Genomic DNA, 20,998 nt, shown 5'->3' on the forward strand with positions numbered 1-20,998 from the left:
CTCTATTATATGTGTCCCTTTCAAATTGCTCTTGAGAAAATGTATGATTATTGACCATCCAACTGTTAGACATGTTTTACACCTCTGGGTGTGAGGAGAGCAGCTGCTGTTGAAAAATGTCATCAAAGCAAACCAATGTGAAAATTTGGTGTGATAAACATTTTATTGATGCTGTTCAGACTGACACAGACATTCGCCATTCTACTATTAGCGCAACGAAGTTGTGATCTAATCTTATTTTTTTCATAGCACTGTGTAGAAAACTGACTAACCAATATGATTTGCATGATTTTAGCATGCACTCAGAGCCAATGCTGTTACATCAGCTTTATTGTTGTATATTCACAAACACTATATTTTGCTAAGCAACAGTAAAAACAGTATTTGATGAATGCCAAGGTGGATACAAAAAATGTTTAAAAGCATAAAAATATGTTAGGCTTCTTTCCTTCTAGAAATGGACATTTTTATAGAGCTTTGTGTCTCATATAGTGGTGCAAAGTTTCATGGATTATAGTAATTACAGACAGGAGGAAGCGACTGAATGTAACGTAAAATGTTCTCTTACTGAAGGTGCTAATAGGACTACTTGATAGGTGTCTTCCATAAGCAAATGCTTCCTTTGTTCATTTACATCGCACTGAACGCTGAATTCTCACTAATACGGTACTGATTATGACACATTTGTATTGAATTATCTACAAACTCAATGTTTATATTAGGTAACTTCCCACATTATTTAACTTTTATGTATTAAATAATTGCAGTATGTATTTAGAGGTCTCCACACCAGATATAACTGCGTCAATAGCTGGTCAATAGCTGCGTGCCAAATGGCACACTGTACACTATGCACTTATGCACTATGTACTTATGCACTTACACACTCAACAGCATGGTATATGTATGTAGTGTCATCCCAAATTAGACACTAATCTTATTTACTAAGCGGAAATTCAAACTGTTTTCCAGAGAACGTTTAGCAGTTGCCAAATTACAAAATAAATGACCAAACTACCAAATAATACAACCCAGGCTTATTCTGAAAACGTACCTCTGAAGACGTTTCTGGAGAGTGCGAAATATGTCCCGGCAGCATGTTTTTCTGCAGTTTTTGTTTTGGCGAATCCATGAGAGGCCGCCGTGTTTGCTTTTTCAGATCTCAAATTTCCCTCGCAAGTGCCATTCACGCCTGCTGTTCTAAACCCACCAGAGGCTGCAGTCGACTGACTTTTTGACTGACTGAATGATCGACTGACCCACCCTCCCCCTTCCCTAAACACAACCAATTTTATCGATTGACCCGCCCACCCACATCCCTAAACCCAACCAACACATTTCAAAAGCAATCCAAAAAAAGAAAAGCCCTTGTCTGATTTTTTTACCATGTTTTCAGATTTTACCACATTCTCACCCTGCTATTTACTTGTTTGTTTTATTTTTTGTCATGGTCAACTCCTCTCTGCGTCTCAAATCCACTAACGTACATGGCGCGCTAACGGGACAAACTGATTGCAGCCGCAATGTCGTCCATACGGAGGTAAGCGGTCAGCTGGTAAACGCGAATAGGGACGGCGTCACACGGCCCCGTAGTGTTCGTTTAAAAAAAATTAAATGAAGCCATACGTACCTCTTGCTACGTAATTTGTGCTCTCCAGAAATGTCTGTAGGGCTACGTTTTCAGAATGAGCCTGTGTTGAAATAATATGAGTTTAACCGCATTCACCATTGGAAGGCTCTATAATCACTCTAGCAGGAGAATTTTGCTTTCACAATCCAAAATAAATAAAGCAATCCAACATGAGCACCTGATAGCTCCGCCCCTTCCACTTCTTGAGCAAAGCAGTGTCTGTTGAGTGCGTGAAGTGCTTTGTTCATCGTTGAAGTGAATTTTTGAACAGTATGTTGAGAGTTTAGACCAATGGTTTTAGAGTGCTGTATTGAAATGAACATGACACTTCTTTTACGCAGCACCTGTGAAGTTGTCCTAGGCATGGCGTTGTGCTACATTCTCTACATTCTACATTCATGTACAATTATATTCCCCATGCATTGGATAAGCAATCATTTTAAAAAGCTTTAAATTGGTGCACTGCTGATGTGACTTTGTTTAGTGCAAGATCCGCTATAAGGATTGAATCACAAAACTGCTTAATATCTGGTGGAAACAAGGCCTGAGTCAAGCATTAGACTTACTATTCTGCACTGTACTATTCAAACAGAACTCAATCATTGAAGTCTAGATGAACCAGAAACTGCGACCACTATTTTGTTTGTATTGTGACGCAATTGCTAGAAAAACAAAATATTAAATGAGCAAACACTGGGCATGTCTTGTTTTTATACTGCAAGCTGAATGGATGTAGTAAAGTAGGTGTTTCATTCAAAAGGATGGGGAAAAGGGTTTGAGGAGAGTTTTTACAACCTAACAGACACCTACTCCTCACAATTTCTGTTTGTTGTCAACACTGACAGTTGGAGGGGTGTGGTTAAATATGTTAACCATGCCCAATTCCTAAGATATTCATAATCTGACAAATTAACTGAAAATAAAAACAGGAACTGCATTGTCAAATTTCAATTAAAGATTAGAAGGGCAAACTTTTATTTTTTCTTAATGATTTGCACAGTTGAATTGTTCACCACAAAACTAGCAATGTGTGCTAACAAAATCATAAAGTTAGTTTTGATTTCTTGGGCACTTTAAACCCATGGACATACAGAGATATTTTAGTGGCAGGAGCTCAAGTGGAAAAAGGGCACATTTTAATATAAATAAAATCTATAAAAGGATGGTTTAGTCACAAATCCACCAATCACTCTTAAATGGGTTTAAACCATTATAAAATGAACAAAAAATGTAATATGTTGAAAAATGTTGGACACCGATAGCCAGTAAATTCCTATTGAGAAAAAAAAAATTACCAGCATTCTTCAAAATATCCTTTTTTTCAACAAAAGAAAGAAAATTGGAACAGGTTAATGTTGAGTAAATTATGCCAGAAATAAATAGTTTTTTTTGGAAAAACTAAACCTTTAACACGACTAAGACTTAACATTTTTTATTCCTTTGCACTTATTCAGTTGCACTATTTAATTTTTCAACAGATAATCTGCAAAATAATAATCTGTTTTCAAAACTTCATGCTCGTCTTTAGAATCCACACATTTTACCAAAAGATAAAAGATTGTTTATATGTTTTTTATTCTACTGGTTTGAAGTAACATTTAGAATAAATTACTGCACAAAAGAGAGGAGGACATAGTTTCACTAATTAGCTGTAAATTTGAGACAGAGGTGGATTAGTCTTATTAATTACTACTCACCTTCACGCTGTAAAGTCAAATGATGAATGAATTTACACTTCAGAGGTTCTGCCGATCATAGTGTGCTACTTTAACAAATGTCAGCTTTTCCATGCACATAAACTTCACTCCACTCTACTCACACTAGTGACAAATGCTATATTCAATAAATCTAGCATCCTTGTAAGAGCGCCTGCCTCACATGCAGTCATTGCTGGTTTGATGCCTGCTCGGAGCATGTAGAAAGAAAACAGAGAATTCCTGTGCTGCTTGCCTGAGCAAGACCTGGAGAGAAACTTGACAGTCTTAATATTACCTGACATATCTTGATGTTTTTATTTTGTTTGATGAGAAAAGCTGTCCTCAAACATAACACACACAAATATACATATGTTCATGTATTATTGAATAAAAAATAAAAATAAAAAATTCCCAGAATAATGGGCATTTTCACTCCAGGTAGACAAAGGGCACATTATTACTTAAGGGGTCCATATTGGTACCTCAAAAGAATATATTAGTACCTAAAAATTTTAAGAGGAACACTTTTGTACATTTTAGGTACTAATATGTACCCTTGAGGTATGAATATGGACCTTTTAGGTACAAATTTGTACCTTTAAAAAAAAATGGTACCACCCCAGTACCATACTTTTTTTTCTGAGAGTGCAGCCACCAAAGACGGCCTTTCCAACCCTCTCTGCATATGCCTGATTAAACTAATAATGAAGCTATTCATTTATTTTTTTTAAAAAACCTGGCAACCATACAAAAGCATGGTAAAGTCCATAGCTGATAACCTTAAAAAATGTTGTCAGCGCTCTCTCACAATTTTAATCTAGTTTGCTTACATTCTTTAGATTTCTTTCACTCTCCTTTATTTCCCAAACCAAACTTTTTCATTTAATACCTCACTCTCTTTCACCCTTGATCCGCTCTTGTGGTTGTCTTTTCAACCATGATTGTCTTCTCTCAACCATTTTTTCTCACTCGCTCTTATCCTTCAAGAGATTTCCGTCTCTCTGTTCCACTTCACGCCTCCATCTGTTTCCCACCTTCACCTCTACACTCAGTGCTCTAGTGTCCATATCACCTCTCCTTTTACTCTGATTTGTGCCTACTCTCTCACTTAATCCTCCTCTCTTACCTCTCTCTTTCTTTCTCTCCCATTCTCTTTCTCTTTTAGTAAATGATATGAAGTGCATGACCTCAATGTATGTAGGGCAGAGACTACTGTCACCCTATTAGCCTTTTTATTTTCTGATTAGCATTAGCATGCTAGGTTATGTTGGCCATTTTTAACAGGCTTGCAATTTGCAAATGCTAGTGCTCCTTTATAAGAAACAAAATGTTACATTTTAAATCAATAACCCTTAAGTGATATAACTATAACTTGTACTTAAACACAGCTCACACATGTACTTTGAATCATTTTAGTTCTAATTATGTCTTTACAATGTCAGCTGAAGTGAAGTGAGCATTGTCAAGTATGGTTTTATCCATCCAAGTGCATGCACACACATTTTGAGTGAGGAGAGAAAATACACAATTCACACACAAACACACACTGTGAGCATTCACCCGGAGCAGTGGGCAGCTATTGCTTCCAGAGTCTGGGGAGCAATTAGGGGCCAGGTAGGTGTCTTGCTCAAGGGCACCTCAGCTGAGTTTCAAAGATGGAGAGATTGCGATTCATTCACTCCCCCTAGCTTCAGTTCCTGCCAGGACCAGGAATCAAACCTACAACCAAGACTATTAGGCCATGACTGCCCTTTATTATGGCCTTATACTTTATATCACAGTCAGAGCTTTACAGAATAATCTTAATCTATCTTCTAATTTTCCATTTGTTCGAAGTAGTTACAGTATAGTAACATATTTGTCACACTCTTCCTTCATTGTCATTAGACTGCTGGCTCAAAAGTGTCACTTGGTGTTCACAAAGCATTTCATATTTTATGTTTAAAAACAGTTGTGGTTCTTAAAGGTGCCATAGAATATAAATCTGGAAATGCCTAGGCATAGCTGAATAATAAGAGTTAAATATATTTATATAATGATAAAAATATAAAATAAATATGATGATATAATAATGAGTTAAATATATGGTAATAATATATTGTGAGCATCACGCACCATTGTTTCTTTGTTTTCATGTAAATCCTGTGAGTGTAAAATGCAGGTGAAAAGCAGGCCAATCATTTGATTGAGCACAATATTTCCTAGTGAGATTACAACAATAGTTTTCTCCTTTAATTAAAAATTTCTAGTTTATTTAAACTTGTTTTATATTTACTGTGTATGTGTGACTCTTATTTTGAAAATGAACAGGCTTTAAGGAAGTATAAAGGAGCAGTTTTATGAAGCAGGCAGTCATGACCATGAAGTGTTCACAGAGCAAAGGGATGGGGAAAATTCGGATTATACCTTTATTCAGTGCCACCCCAAAGAGGCAGATCTGTTTAAGGGCCCTATCATACACCCGATTCAATAAGGCGCAAGACATGTTTTGTGTGATTTGTTGCTATTTTCAGACTAGCACAAACCTAATTATCATGTTTTGCACCACACTGTTTAAATAGAAAATCCATTTGCACCACTTTGTTGACTCATGGGTGTGTTGATCTGAAAAGCAGGTACGTTAAGGTTGTTGGAGCGTTGCTATTTTGATGAACTGAAATAGACCGTGCTGTTGACCAAGTAAAAGCTGCGCTAAAGTCTAGTGCAGAGTGCATTAAATATACGCCTATGCAGGTCCAAGCGCTTAATACACACAGGATGTAGAGCAATACACAACTATCTTTGCATATAAAAACAATTAAAGGATTAAAAATTATTATTTTCTACATACAGTAAATATAAAAACCACTGCCTCCATGCCTTCATCACCTCGGGGGGCTTTTTCAGTTTATTCATGACAATTAGCATTTATATAATGTTATTATTATTAGCATTACTATTTATTATATGCAAATTTATATTTGTTTTAATAAAAACAAGTTTAGATTTGTCCACCTGTCGGGTTTTGGACCATATGGGGTATAAGAATAGGATTCTTTTTATATATAAAACTGTTTTTGACCACGTTATTATTGTCTTATTGAAACAGATCTCTGCGCTTAAACTAAATTAAATATGCAGGCTAATGGATGTCTTCAGTGGAGTGTGTACAACACCATTTCCTTATCCACGAAAGTAACGGAGTAAAGTAAAGAGTAAAAGTAAAGTAAAGAGAAAGAGGTCGAATGGAGGAGGCTCGATCCTTTATCCCCCATTGCAGATTGCCTGTTAACTGTTTTCTCGCTGGTGAAGCATTCAGTTCCCCTTCGGATGGGGAACTCCAACGCTATGTGGAAACTTCCACTATGGGGATTTTGTCAGAAATCAATTATCTGAAAGAGTATAAAAACGGGCCAATGAAATGCCAATGAGTTGGCGGTGTCAGCGTGCACAGCTGGCATCAATGACAATCAGTCATGCTATAAAGACGCAGCCAGTGCCATGCTCGACATCCTTTCGCTTTCAGAGCCTTTCACAAAGCTTCTGAGAGAGTCTTTGAGGGTATCTCCAACCTGTGTCTACAGAGAGAGATCGAGAAGCAGCTTCTCCCGGTCCAGAGTGCGTATACGCAGTGGCAGATGGTTGAGCTGGGTTTTTCTCCCTTGCCTGGCGTCCTTTGGGTCCGGTCCTCCAAGAGCGGTTTGTATATAGGAAAAAAGCTTTCCTAAAACAGCAACACGGTCGTGCAGCGCGTCTTTTTAAAGACGTCACTCTGACCATGCTTTTATGGATGTGGTGGTTTCCTGTCCCCGGATGATGGGCACGAGCACAGCGTTTCATGTCTGGAGGTCCAGCATGTTAATGCAATGCTCGTGGGCAGTGCATGCCATCACTGTGATGTCATGTCTGTTGAGCAGTTAAGATAGCGGCTCGCTCTTGCAAAAGAGCGACCCCCCCAGTTGTCACCCGCACTGCGGTTGGCACTCGGGCAGATCTGAGGGTTACAGTGGGAGTAAATCCGCCGCCCTCGGGCTGCGGACCTCTCGCTCCTCCACATGCTCCATCCCAAGCTTCAGGTGAAGAGAAGTGCTCCGTCCTTGGATGGTCGTTCTCTCACATGATGACACCGAGGGTCAGATGTCCATCGCTGCATCGGAGGATGGGCTGTCATTGTCTGATGAGGATGCGAACCCGCTCGCTCTCTCCCTCCGGGGTGGAGAGCGTGGCGTTGGCATCTAAAAAGCAGACATAATGGCCGTGCTTTCTCGGGCTGCTTCGGCCGTGGGTCTGGTGATGGTTTATCCCCCAGCCCTGCGGCCGGACCGACTAGATGGGTGTTATGCGGAGGATATAAAGAGGCAAGACCTTCAAAGCCTCCCGTCCCCTTCTTCCCGGAAGTGCACAGTAAACTCACGCAGTCTTGAGGGCACTTTTTTCTGCCCGGTATGCGTGTGCTTCCATCCTCACCATCCTTGGAGGGTGAGCTGTCAAGGTCTGTTGAGGATTCGAACCCGCTCGCTCCCTCCGGGATGATGAGCGCGGAGTCAAATCTAGAAGCAGACTTTGTGGCTGTGCTTCCCCAGGCTGCTTCGGCCGTGGCTCTGGAGATGGTTTATCCCCCAGCCCCGTGGCCGGACCGATTAGAGGGGTGTGATGTGGAGGATGAAGGCAAGACCTTCAAAGCCTCCCCATCCCCTTCTTCCTGGATGGGCACAGTAGGCTCACGCAGTGTGCTGCGTGCGCCTTCGCCCTCACCATGCATGCCATGGCCACCTACCAGCGCTACCAAGCGCAAGCGCTGGCCCGGCTGCGCGAGGATGGTTCCAACCCAGGAGTGAGCATGAGCTCCGCACCGCAACCTACTATGCTCTTAAAAAAAAAAAAAGTCGGCTGCGTGTGCCCTGGGAAGGACGATGATCACATCCGTGATCCAGGAACGCCACCTCAGGCTAAACCTGGTGATTATGCGTGTTGTTGACAAAGTTCGCTTTCTTAACTCACCCATATCCCAGGCTGGCCTGTTCGGCGACACCGTCGGTGAATTCGCCCAGGAGCAGTTGGAGGCGATGGGCGATATCTCTATAGGTGGGATTGTATGACTGCTCCCCCCCGCCGAGCCATCCACATCCACTGCTTTTCGCCGAGGATGCTCGCCTGCAGCTTTTGTTCCACTGCACCCGCCTGTGCCTCCGGCCAAGCGGATGCGTTGAGCATCGCACGGGCAACCAGCGTCCTCTGCCCCAGGGCGCCGCTAAGTTCGGTAAACGGACCGCGAAGCACCCCAGTGCTCCCCGGGTGAGCCCACTCACTCCACGCTGCCTCGCCGCTGGCACGTCAACGATCGTGCGGGTGGGACCACTTGCGGGGGCTCTGCCTGTCTGGTTAGCGGGCCAGCCCATCGCAATGGCTCATCCATACGATCAGACTCGGCTATGCGATTCAGTTCGCGAAACGGCCTCCCAGGTTCACGGGCGTGTATTTCACCAGGGTCAGCCCTGCGTCCGCCCCTGTCGCAATCGAGTCGGTCCCTCTAGCCGAGATGGAGCGTGGGTTTTACAGCCCGTACTTCATCGTGCCCAAAAAGAATGGTGGGTTATGGCCAATCCTAGATCTGCACGTTTTGAACCGTTGCCTTTACAGGCTGCGCTTCAGAATGCTTACGCAGATGCGCATCACGCGATGTGTTCGTCCTCGGGATTGGTTTGCAGCAGTAGACCTGAAGGACGCGTATTCCATGTCTCCATACTTCCACGCCACAAAACTGCGGTTTGCGTTGGAAGGTTGAGCATGGCAGTACGGGTCCTCCCCTTTGGGCTTTCTTTGTCTCCGTGGGTTTTCACCAAGCTCACGGAGGTTGCTCCCACGCCCCTTCGGCTCGCGGGCATCCGCATGCTCAATTATCTCGATGACTGGCTGATTGTAGCCCACTCTCAGGAGCAATTGTTTATGCACAGAGACAAGGTGCTCCGGCACCTCTGCCCGTTTGGGTTTCAGGTCAACCGAGAAAAGAGCAAGCTTGCTCCCGGGCAAAGCATCTCCTTTCTCGGGTTGGAGCTGGACTCGATCACCATGAAGGCGCGCCTCTCACGAGAACGCGCCGAGCTAATGCTGAACTGTCTGAGAGAGTTCGACAGAAAAAAGGTGATCCCCCTGAAATCTTCTCAGAGGCTCCTGGGGCATATGGCATCCACAGCCGCGGCCACGTCGCTCGGATTGCTCCATATGAGACCACTACAGCATTGGCTTTACGGGCACACACAGAGTGACACACTGAGTGACTGTCACTGCGCTGTGTCGCTGCACCCTCACCCCCTGGAGAGACCCCTCATTCCTACGGGCCGGAGTGCCCCTTGGTTAGGCGTCCAGGCATGTTGTCGTTTCAACAGATGCCTCTAGTACGGGTTGGGGGCCATGTGTAGCGGGCATGCTGCTGCGGACCTGTGGAAGGGAACCCAGCTGCGTTGGCATATCAACTGCCTAGAGCTGTTGGCAGTGTTTCTCGTTCTGCGCTGCTTTTTACCTGTGCTGAGGGGGCAACACGTGCTGGTCAGGGCGGACAGCACGGCGGCGGTAGCGTATACCAACCGTATGGGGGGTGTACGCTCCCGCCGCATGTCTCAGCTCGCTCGACGTCTGCTCCTTTGGAGTCATACGCGGCTGAAGTAGCTGCTTGCTGTTCACATCCTGGATGAGCTCAACCGTGCGGCCAACGGGCTCTCATGGCAGCTCCTACCCTGGGAGAATGGCGACTCCATATATGCAAATATGCATTTCCCCAGTGAGCCTGCTCGCGCAGTTACTGTGCAAGGTCAGGGAGGACGAGGAGCAGGTCTTGCTAGTTGCGCCTCTCTGGCCCAACCGGACCTGGATATCAGAACTCTCCCTCCTCGCGACATCCACGCAGCGCCTCTCTGACAGACATTTGTAGAGCTGCGGGTTGGGTGACACCCTATACATTTGCAGCGTTTACATTCTGCGAGTGTAGCCGGTTTCCACAAGGGTATTAGGTAACCCTTGGTGATTGAGGAAACGATTTGGTTGAGGTGTCGAAACATGCTTGCTGCGCCATTCTCCCTAACCCGGAGATACCAGCGCTTTTTCAGCTTTGTCAGTTTAGTTCCCCATTTTGGCGAACCCTGCAGAGGAGGAGTCAGGTGTTGGCCTGTTACGTTGTTGGTATGCCCACTGGTCAGCCCGCGTTCTGGGTATAGGTGCCCGCTATGCGTGATCCCCACTGGCGATCCCATACGCTCACTCAAACACGGTTTAGTCCCCCCTTCTAGGCGGGCTTGTATCTTCCCTCCCCGCTAACCATCCTTATGCATCGGCTTCCCATCTCTGGGCTAGTCCGCAGGTTGTCACCAGGTCTCCCCTCTGGGTAGCAGGTGAGCTCCGCAGCATCCTCCCTGTCGGGACTGAACGCTTTCCCAATGTACTGTCGAATTAAAAACCTATTTTATTGGGCTATTGCGACTCCCCGAAAAATATAACTGTTCCTGAACAGGTAAGTAAGGTAAGTAAGGGCCAGGGGAAACGTTGGAAGACTGTGTCTCGGGGCGTTGTAGGTGTGCTCGCACTACTGCGTGGCACACCCTTCGCCAGGGACGCGGTAAGGTTCTTTCGTTGTGGCGTTTTCCATAGATTTCCCCATAGTGGAAGTTTCCACATAGCATTGGAGTTCCCGAGGGACAACGTTACGGTTACTAAAGTAACCATTCGTTCCCTGAGGGAGGGAACGGAAATGCTATGTTCCTTCGCCACAACGATTGTCCCTTAGCTGTTGAGGGTGAAAGTCTCTTCAGCTAGAAAAGGATGTCGAGCATGGCACTGGCAGCGTCTTTATAGCATGACTGATTGTCATTGATGCCAGCTGTGCACGCTGATGCTGCCAACTTATTGGCATTTCATTGGCCCGATTTTATACTCTTTCAGATGATTGGTTTCTAACGAAATCCCCATAGTGGAAGTTTCCACATAGAATTTCCGTCGCCCCCCCCCCCCCCCCCCCCCCCCCTTTCGGGGAATGAGGCGTTACTTTAGTAACCGTAACGTTTTTCTACTTACAAAGCTGCCATACAAATAGCAAATGCTATTCTCTTAAAGGGAATAGGAGACGAGTCTCTGATTGGTTTAATACACGTTATACTCAAAACACACCCATAAATCATTAAGAATATAAGTACAACCCTGTTAGATCATGCGCCATGGCACAGATCATATTTTTCCATCCTTAAAATAGCAAAAGTGGATTCGGACACACCTTTAATGCTTTTGTGCCATGCATGTCAGACTTTGCACCTAGATCATTAAAAGAGAGTCCTAAATGTATCTTTTGTTTTAATGTGACATGTGCCACATAGTTTTGGAATGAGGCAACAGACATGTCGATATTTGTAATAAACACTCCTTAATAAAAAGTGTTTTAAATACACATGTACTCAAAAGCATATTTATGATGGAGAATATGTGCACTTACTTAAGCCACATACCTGCAGATATCATCTATAAATTTCATGTTGTATCAATGCATTATTTGGCTCCTTTAAATCATCTTTCTGAGCATAGTTGTATGTACATGCTTAGTTACATACTTACTTGCTTACTCTTCATCTTTGTAATTGTCACTGTGTTCATTCATTATTATTAATTGTGAGATATATTCTGCAACATGGACAGTGGTGTTAATGTGATTCAACATTTCACTGACTTAATCTAAACATGAAACATGACAGTAAAAAGACGATGGTATGAGGTATATGATAAACATCTGCTTTTCTAAACTTTTTTTTTTTCAAAATATTAATTACCCAGATTTGAGTGTTGTCTGAAATAAGGCATCAATATAGACACAATATATTCTTAATTGGGAGAAAAAGGAAAACACTTTATTTGTAAAGTCTTGGCTTGATTGACTTAATGCATCATTGACTATACATTTACATGAACATCTATAATCAAATGATTTGCCTTAATCTGAATGAGACAGTAATATGATTAAAATGTTTACATGAGTTGCTTTATGAATGTTTCTTTCATGATCCTATTTTACATAGCACATAGATTGATTAATGTCATAGCGTCACCACGCTATGCACATTTCCTCCAGTGTTCCATGTAATTTTAGATGATTCATTTTTTATTTGTCGAATTTAACTGCAGTTTGGCACTTTCACTTCCATTCAGGAACATTTCATTCATGCCTCCCATGACAAACTGAGGTAATGGATGTGAGAACGAGTTAAGGACTGGTAGAAGAGTGTTGTTTTAGTGGAATTGAAGAGAATACCGCAGAATGGGAAAAAAACTCAGTATTTCGCGATGTGTGTATCTGTGGTCCTTCACTGACTCGGTAGGTGCAGAGAATAGTAGCAAACAGTGTGTGTATGGAATATCCTGTCGTAAAATGCGGCAAAAAGCACTACATGATGGTAATAGTTTGATTGCAGAGTTTACATGACTGTACAGCACTTCAAAAATGTGACTAGAATAGGTATACTCCATGTGTATTAATTTCACTTCTGTTTAGTTCAGTTATGACTTTAGTCAGATTAAGGTCATCAAAAATCACTGTTTATATGGTAGACTCTTAATCAGAGTATTGTCTTAATTGTATTAAACTCAGATTATTGGTGTCCATGTAAACATACTCATTGATAGAATAACCTTCCTGTCATGTTCGGGTCAAATCTGACCGATTTACAACTTAAATCACTCATAAATGTTGTGTTTTACATCTGATTGCCTCAAGGCCTTATGATATCCTCCACACTATGCATTCGAATATATAAAAGTGATGATCATCTCTTTCATTGAATCTTGAGTGTTTTAATCAACTTTGTTACACCTGTGGTGTTCCCGGTCAAAAGTGACTGCCATAGGAAATGAATGGGTATCCATTGGCTATGTTTATTCATCAGTCAGAAAACATCCCCACACACACTACCCCAACTCACTCACTCACTCACTCACTCACTCACTCACTCACTCACTCACTCACTCAATCACTCACACACTCACTCTTTTTAGACTGAATGTCTTTTGCAGGTACATATCTCTTTTACGTGCTTATGTGCTGATCCTTCAGCCTGATCTCGCAAGGAAACATACCTATTTTACATTTTGTTAGTTTAGTGACTAATTCATATAAGTTCAGTTGTACAAAATTGTACATTTTTTGAAAGGAGGCATGGCACCCAACCCCATCCCTAAATCCAATCGTCATTGGGGATAAGCAGATTGTACAAAACTGAATAAATGAGATTGTACAAATTCATATGGATTGGCTACTAAACCAATAAGTTATGAATCGCCAAGAAAGTGTTGAATCCTCCAACATGAATCAACTTCCTGATAAAACAGTGTATCATATCTTCACACAGACTAGGTGTCTGTTATGTGAATCCATCTGTGTCTTTCTTTCTTTCTTTCTTTCTTTCTTTCTTTCTTTCTTTCTTTCTTTCTTTCTTTCTTTCTTTCTTTCTTTCTGCCAATCTCCATTCAGCCAATCTCTGAGTCTAGCAGGAGCACTTTTAGCTTAGCTTAGCAACAATTATTTTATTATATATTAGACCATTATTATTTCGCTCAAAAATGAGCAAAGTATAACTAGTGCTAATTCTGTGTCCATGCTCACCGCCTCAGTCACTATTCCCTATATTAGTACACTTGAAGGACTGAAAATTCGATCACTCGGAACACAGGAAAGGATATCATTTTGTTTGTGCTTTGCTGGTTGATAAATCATTCAGATGGATTAAAATGTCAATTTCTTTGGTCAGACCCTGTGATAGTTATTTTAGCGAGCTGTCTATTAGTAATGAAATAAAGTATTTTGATTTCTGTCATCTAGTGTTCATTTTGTAATAAAATTTCAGCGCCTAATTGTATTTTCATTGCAGATATTTTATGTCTAATTCTGTAAGTTCATGTTAAACACTACTTTGAGACATTGTTCACAGCTAAAGAATGTTGAATAAAAAATTTGGTGGAGAAAAATTATTTTTGTGCTAATATAAGAGCAGTTAAATCAGACCAGTCAATTTTGGATGTGAACACGAAAGGAGGGATAAAAGCTCAGCAGTCATATATATCACAAAAAGCTTGTGGTGTTCATAAGTCTCGAATATTAAGTCCATGGTAATGTAATGTAAATTTACATTATTCAAGTATAATTAAATTATATGTACAAAATCAAACTATAAAGTGCTTTTTACAACTGTTTTTGCCATTAAGTTTAAACAGAGGAAAGTATGTTACACTGAAAAAAATACAGTAGATCCAGGCCACATTCTCAGTGGTCTGGTTAAAATTAGCTAAACTCATCTCCTTTGCCAAAGAGACACATGGGTAAGTCTGACTTTCAGTATTTAGTGAGAAGTATCCTAGAAACTGTGCTGGCTTTTCCCAAAGAGCACTTCCTTATCTCATAAGAGAAAGAATGGAGGTCAGTGTGTGGAGACAAAAAAAAAACTCTTTGGATGTCATTAAGCAGACTTGAATTCAAAAACTGTTCCCTTTGGACCTCATGGTTTGCAGTGCACGTGCAAGTAAACCCTGACACACTTGGAGCTCTGTAAGCATTTGATCTGTGGGATTTCCTCCATGAAAATCAGTGATGTTTTGTTGTGTTGTGTTGTGTCATAGCACGGATATGAATGTATTTGGGTCTATTTTAGAGTAAAAAATTAGGCTTTGATCAGACACAGAGAGAGAGAGAGAGAGAGAGAGAGAGAAAGAGAGAGAGAGAGAGAGAGAGAGAGAAAGCGGGTTTGCGGCTGACAGTTCTGGGTTGCATGTGCTGGTGTCTCTCCAGAGAAGGTCTCTAGGCAGATTGGAATTGTTTAATCTAACTGTGACAGGCAAAGAGATGGGTAGAAATGTAGAAAAGAGAGAGAGAGAGAGATTGAGAGAAACACTCAGATTAATATGGAAACAGACTGCAGGGTTGCTGAAACCAAAAGCATTTAAACGGATATTAGATTTTAAAGTGCAGTCTGTATCAGAGACACATTTATTTCCACTTAATTATTTTTCAGGCTTTTATTGCACTTATACAGCTCAGGAAAAAAATAAACTTCCTGGAAAGTTTCTATTCATGTCATTTATTCTGAAATAAATATTGCTAAATCAAAAAGATAGTAACAAAAAGATACCATAGTAACAAAAAGATACAATTTTTTGTTCATTTTTCATGTTAAATAATCAGGATTTTTATCATTTTTTGTTTTAATCGAATATCGTTTTCTGCTCAAATAAATGAATTCAATAGGCGACGTGGTGGCGCAGTAGGTAGTGCTGCCGCCTCACAGCAAGAAGGTCGCTGGTTCGAGCCTCGGCTGGGATAGTTGGCGTTTCTGTGTGGAGTCTGCATGTTCTCCCCACGTTCACATGGGTTTCCTCCGCGTACTCCGGTTTCCCCCACAGTCCAAAGACATGCGGTATAGGTGAATTGGGTAGGCTAAATTGTCTGTAGTGTATGCGTGTGAATGAGTGTGTATGAATGTTTCCCAAAGATGGGTTGCAGCTGGAAGGGCATCTGCTGCGTAAAACTTGCTGGATAAGTTGGCGGTTCATTCCGCTGTGGCGACCCTGGATTAATAAAGGGACTAAGCCGAAAAGAAAATTTTATGAATAAATTAATTAATTTTAAATAAATTAAATTAAGAAAGAAAGAAAGAAAGAAAGAAAGAAAGAAAGAAAGATCTTTTTGACAGTTTTTTATATGAAATTTTAGGAAAAAAAAACAATATTAGCATTTTACTCAGACACATAAAACCAGAACATCCAGCATCTAACTTTCAAGTTGTCTCTTATATATATATATATATATATATATATATATATATATATATATATATATATTTATTAAACATTTTTTCCCTACCTACTGATTAAAATGCTTAGGGCACACATACTATTTAAATTAATTATTACTTTTATTTTATTTTCTAAAATATTTGTTTTTAAGATAAACAAAAACATTGGGCTACAAAGCAACATCTAAAATAATATGAAACATCTAAGGTATCACGTGACTGGAATAAATGCAATTCTAAATGTTTTAAAAGAGAAATGTTTCATATTAAATTGTAACAAATATTTGAGAAAAAATAATACAAGAAATTTAATATTTTAGATTAGATTAGATTCAACTTTATTGTCATTACACATGTACAAGTACAAGGCAACGAAATGCAGTTTAGGTCTAACCAGCAGTGCAATAGCAGCAAGTGCAGGATACAGGTATAAGTTATAAAGTGCAGTTATAGAAACATTATGGTAATATTTACAGATGGATGTACTATGAACATTATATACAGGTTGTATTAGCTATGAACAGATTTACAATAAATTAATATATGTACAGGATGCTATTAATAGCAGAAATGTGCAGATAGATAAACATAAATACAAATGTCCATGTGCTGTGGGCATGTACAGTTCAAGTAAATGAATCAGTGCAATGAATATGTGCAAACTTTAAATGTTAAAATGTTAAATAGTGTAGTGATTGTGAGGAGTATAAGTTAGAGGAGTGTGGGGGTGTATTGGGGGGGCAAAAGAGTCAGTGAGGGGCAGAGTTCAAAAGGGAGACAGCTCTGGGGAAAAAGCTGTTCCTCAGTCTGCTGGTTTTTGTCCAGGGGAGCCTGAAGCGCCTTTCGGAAGGCAGGAGAGAAAACAGTCTGTGAGCAGGGTGAGAGGTGTCCTTAAGAATACTGTGTGCTCTGCGCAGACAGTGTTTCTTCTGGATGTCCTCAATGGCTGGCAGTGTAGTCCCTGTGATGCGTTGGGCAGTTTTCACCACCCGCTGCAGTGCCTTACGCTCAGCAACAGAGCAGCTTCCATACCAGACTGTGACGCAGTTAGTCAGGATGCTTTCTATTGTGCAGCGGTAGAAGTTCACCAAGACGGCTGATGAAAGCTGGTTCTTCTTAAGTTGTCTCAAGAAGAATAGGCGCTGTTGAGCCTTCTTGACCAGGCAGGAGGTGTTGGTGGTCCAGGAAAGGTCCTTAGAGATGTGGGTCCCCAGGAACTTGAAGGATGAGACAGGCTCAACGGCCATCCCATTAATGTGGATGGGATCATGTGAGCCTGTTCGTCCCTTCCTGAAGTCCACAATGAGCTCCTTGGTCTTGTTGGTGTTAAGGAGCAGATTATTGTCGGTGCACCAGGTGGCCAGATGCTGTATCTCCTCCCTGTAGGCAGTCTCATCATTATTGCTGATTAGACCAATCACTGTGGTGTCATCTGCGAATTTGATGATGGTGTTGGATCTGTTCACAGGCCTACAGTCGATGGTAAAAAGGGAGTAGAGGAAGGGGCTCAGCACGAAGCCCTGTGGTACACCAGTGTTGAGTGTGACGGTGGTGGAGCAGATGTGGCCTGATCTAACATTCTGAGGTCTGTTAGTCAGAAAGTCCATAACCCAGTTGCAGAGAGACGTGTCGATATCCAGGTCTCTGAGTTTGATCAGTAACTTAGAGGGTATGACAGTGTTGAATGCTGAGCTGAAGTCAACAAACAGCATTCGTGCATAAGTGTTTTTATTGTCCAGGTGAGTGAGTACAGAGTGCAGTGCTATGAAGACGGCATCTTCTGTGCTCCTGTTGCCACGGTAGGCAAACTGATGTGGGTCCAGTGTGGATGGCAGAGAGTCTTTCAGATGTGCCAGGACCAACTGCTCGAAGCACTTCATGAAGATGGGTGTGAGTGCTACAGGGCGGTAGTCATTCAGGCATGTTGGGCTGGAGTGTTGTGCACTGGCACAATAGAGGTGGTTTTAAAGCATGTTGGCACAGTTTATAGGTTAAGCGACAGGTTGAAAATGTCTGTGAATACCCCAGTGAGTTGTTCTGCACATGCTTTGAGGACGCGCCCAGGGATACCGTCTGGTACAGCAGCCTTACGTACATTGATCCAACTCAGTGCGGTGTAGACTTCTAAAGAGGTGAGTGTGATAGGTGAGTGGTCGGTTGAGGTAGTGTTCCTGGTGTAGGGTTCTGTATTGTCTCTTTCAAAGCAGGCATAAAAGTCATTTAGCTCGTTCAGGAAGGAGACATTTGTGGCTGTGGGGGTGGACTGGCTGGGTTTGTAGTTGCTGATGGCCTGGATGCCCTGCCACATGCGCCAAGGATCACAGTTGGAAAAGTGCTCCTCTAGCTTTAGCTTGTAGCAGTGCTTGGCCTTTTTGATGCCCCTCTTCAAATTAGCCCTGGAAGTGCTGTAGGCCTGTGCATCCCCTAATCTGAATGCAGTGTTGCGTGCCTTCAGCAGGAGGCGCACCTCCTTGTTCATCCAAGGCTTTTGATTTGGGTATGTGGGGATCTGTTTCTGGGTTGTAACACTGTCTATGGTGGTGTTGATATATTCCAGAACAGAGAAAGTGTAACTGTCAATGTCTGTTTGAGAGCCACATGTGGCCTGGGAAGCAAACATACTCCAGTCTGTGTGTTCAAACCTGTCCTGGAGTGTGGAGTCCACCCCCGCTGGCCACACTTTGATGGTCCTTACTGATGGCTTCACACGGTTAATGCAGGGTGAGTACTTGGGTGTGAGAAACAAAGAAAGGTGATCTGATTGACCCAAGTGGGGGAGGGGGGTCACAGCATATGCTTCAGCCATGTTTGTGTAAACTTGGTCTAAAGTTTTGTTTCCCCTTGTGTGGCAGAAAATTTAACCATTTAGAAACATTTAACCATTAGAAATTCCAGGTTAACAGAGCAATGTCTCCCAACGATGACGGTGAGTTTGTGCACCAAGCTTTGTTAATATAAATGCATAATCCTCCGCCTCTGGTCTTACCGGAGTCATCCGCCGTTCTGTCTGCTCGGAATGTTTGATGCTCCGTTAGCGATACAGTGTTGTCTGGTTCTGTGAAAATCATGACATTACAGTTCCATAATCTTTTGCTGTGGTGGATGCGCAGTTGAATCTCATCCATTTTGTTCACCAGTGACCGTACATTGGCGAGAAAGATGCTGGGTAAAGAGAGCCGGTGTGGTGTTAGCTTTAGCTTAGCTCTTAGCCCGCCGCCCTTCCCCCGTCTTTGTTTACGTTCTCTGCGCCGCCTTCGAGCACTTCCGCCCGGCCGGGTAGGGCTCTCAGGCCCGGGTGTTCTGGCGATCTCAGGGATGAGTCGAAGATTGTTAATAAAACTGTCCGGAATGCACATACCAATATCCAAGATGTCCTGTCGGGTGTACGATGTAAAGGCACTGCTGTTCTGCACGAACAGACCCGAAATGAGCAGGAATAAAACTGCAAAATTGCAGAAACTGGAGAGACGCTGGGCCTCGCGAACTGAACGCGCCGCCATCTTGTCTCAATATACGGTATTCTTATTTAGGTATAAGCACTCTAAAGGTATTTAACTCTTTGGTATGGCAAAGAGCCAAAATGCTTGTTGGTTTTAATACCCTGCTTTATTAAGTGCAGAGTGGAGACCTTGCTTTGTATTTTTAATTAGAGGTCTGTGCTCTTGAAAATTAGTTGGACATATGCGGTGAATAAGATAATTGAACTTTAATTTTGCTGAATGCTAAATGTTACATATATATATATATATATATATATATATATATATATATATATATATATATATATATATATATAAATATATATATATATATATATATATATATATATATATACGTGTGTGTGTGTGTGTGTGTGTGTGTGTGTGTGTGTGTGTGTGTGCTTGCTTTGGCAAGTAACAGTTAGTTAAACATTTTTGCCTGTTTATATGAAAAGACAAACACAGAACAAACAGATAGATTCAGATAGATTTCAAATAAAATAGGGATTGCTTTTGTTTCTGTTTTCCTTTTTCTGTAAATATTGATAAACATCCTAAAATTTTTTGTTAAATATATGATATTCAGATTTTCAAATATGTGTAAAAACAATTATTGTTTAAATAGCTTAATAATGATCATATTACTTGATCTATTATGGATTATGGCACCGCCATGTTAGTCTGCAGTGCAGTGGTATTCATATTACATCAATTAATTCATCTTATAATTCATCATAATGTTTTAACTTATTTAAAAATACACAAAAAATAAGTGGCTGTTTAACTGGGAGAAGAATGCATAGAGTAAAGATTCAAGTGACCAAAACATTGAACATCTGATGTAAATAATGCGGATTGTCATGTATGTTTGAAAATAATTATTATTGCCATCATGTATCTGTACATTTTACAAAGCATAATTAGCAGGTTTTGCTAGTGTATTTAAATACTTATGTGTATTTAAATGTCTGAAACCTAAAATACACATTATTTGATTGAAAACACTGATAAATTGTGAATTATTGAAAGTACCGTGCTTGTCTTTCTCTGGCTCAGTGCCAGTCCCCATGGGAAAGCAGATTTAAATGTAGGAACTGATCGTGTGATAACACTGGTGTGATCATTAGAATTAAAAGGCTTAGTCAAAAAAAACATGTGTCCTCAGTCATTTTTAAAAACTGCTTGCACAGCTGCTTGTGCATTTGTCAATCATTTTGTTTTTTCAAATATGTGAGCAATTTTAAGGAGATTATTTTTAATAGACCTCTCATTTATTTTTATTGTTCGTCGTTGTATTGTCTAATTTTACTCTCAAAAACATTTTAATTCTGAATTGAGTTCAAAATCCTCAACAACTTGCCATTCTTTAAAGATGAATTAATCCTGAACAACACTCCT

General features: G+C 41.4%; 1 protein-coding gene across 1 annotated transcript in view; it reads left to right on the forward strand.

Moving 5' to 3' along the window:
* LOC130232394 (NACHT and WD repeat domain-containing protein 2) overlaps positions 1–20,998 on the forward strand; it is a 115,664-nt gene that overhangs the window by 60,780 nt on the left and 33,886 nt on the right. The gene's annotated exons all lie outside the window — the stretch shown is intronic.

This window comes from Danio aesculapii, chromosome 7, assembly GCF_903798145.1.
Source record: "Danio aesculapii chromosome 7, fDanAes4.1, whole genome shotgun sequence".
Taxonomy (NCBI): Eukaryota; Metazoa; Chordata; class Actinopteri; order Cypriniformes; family Danionidae; genus Danio; species Danio aesculapii.